General features: G+C 40.3%; 1 pseudogene; it reads left to right on the forward strand.

Annotated features, from left to right (window-relative positions):
- Positions 1 to 370: 370 nt before the first annotated feature.
- On the forward strand, positions 371 to 489 carry LOC134946101 (5S ribosomal RNA; annotated as a pseudogene).
- Positions 490 to 1541: the final 1052 nt, after the last annotated feature.

Consider the following 1541-nt stretch of genomic DNA (forward strand, 5'->3'; position numbering starts at 1 on the left):
ACGTCCTCAGGAGGTCTTGTATTACCTCATTCCTCCTGTCAGATTATCTTTACAGTACGGAAATGTTGGTTCTTTCTTAATATCATAACATTCATCTAAAAGAGACCCCACATTGCAGTGGTTCTAATATAAACTGGTATTCTTCTTTCTTGCTTTTCCCACTCTTTTCTTTCTTCTGTGAACTCTCATCCACGATTCTGGGGAGCGTGTCCCCTATGGAGACACGTCTCTTCCGTCTAACGAGGACAGCAGATTCACGCTTACAAGATCTACACCATTCTTTCTCCCCATCTTTTCCATTATCCCTCTCTTAGAAGAAAAACCATCTCTCTTTTTCGGTGCACTCTCATTAGTGGCACAGGGTAAATCCTCCTACGACCATACCCCTACACTCACGCCCAATCTCGTCCGATCTTGGAAGCTAAACGGAGGTGGGCTAGGTCAGTACCTAGACGGGCGACCGCTAGGGAATACCCAGTGCAGTAGGAAGACCACATTCCCTGTGGGATAACACTAACAGCAGGATCACCACTTATACTTATTCTTACTATTTCTAGTGATAAGATCCCACCCGTGTCTATCCATTGCATTTTATCCAAGACAGATTTAAATCATCAGGGTTAGATCTCAGTCTGAGGGTGCTCCCTCTATTGAAATCAACCCTATTCAGGGCTTTATCAATACAAACACAGTTTGTACAGATCTTTGGCAGACGGAAGCAGCATGGTATGTAGCTATCTTCCTATATGCATTTATCAAAGCATAATTAAGATCTGAACATTCCACATTTTTTTAGGGAATGATTTTTTTCTTTGTTGGTATGTCAACATTCATTTATGTCAAACTTTACTATTAAGTTTTGTTTTTTGCTGAGTTCCCATTTATTTTAAGAGTAGAAATAAAGAATCGATTATTTCTTAGACACATCACTCATCAGTAGAAACTAAGATACAATAAGAGTGCGCCCCAACAAGAGTCATACTTTTTCTTTCTTTGTTGAATTTGCCTTCTTTTTGACTCTGGGCGCACCGCCACAGGGACAGATGGGAATAATTAATACCTAATATTATTGTCTGATTTCTGGTATAAGTATCATCATCTTTCATATATCTAATTAGGCCGGTGCAGGACAAACCCCTTTTTTCCAAACTTTTGTTGTAGGAGCATTAGGTCCTACCTCTCTGAGAGAGAGAATCTATTATGTTAAGTTGGTGCCCAGATGGGTTAGGATTCATTTTTATATTTTGTCTTAAAATTGCTCAATCAAACTAGCCATGGCTAGACTGCATGAAAATCCCTTGACCGCTGTTTTCCTGGCTGCTGTGTGTTTGTAGAGAATGCGAGCAACACACTGAAAATTGCAGCAATAGGAAAAGTTTACATTTACAATTTAAAGTTACATATTTTAATCTGTTATTTTGGACATCAACTCATATACTGTGAAATCCATGGTGGTGGCATCGGCGAATGCTTACGGAAACTAGAGATGAGCGGGTTCGGTTCTCAGAGAACCAAACCCCCCCCAGCATCACTATCCGAGC

The sequence above is a fragment of the Pseudophryne corroboree genome, chromosome 7 (assembly GCF_028390025.1).
Source record: "Pseudophryne corroboree isolate aPseCor3 chromosome 7, aPseCor3.hap2, whole genome shotgun sequence".
Lineage (NCBI taxonomy): Eukaryota > Metazoa > Chordata > Amphibia > Anura > Myobatrachidae > Pseudophryne > Pseudophryne corroboree.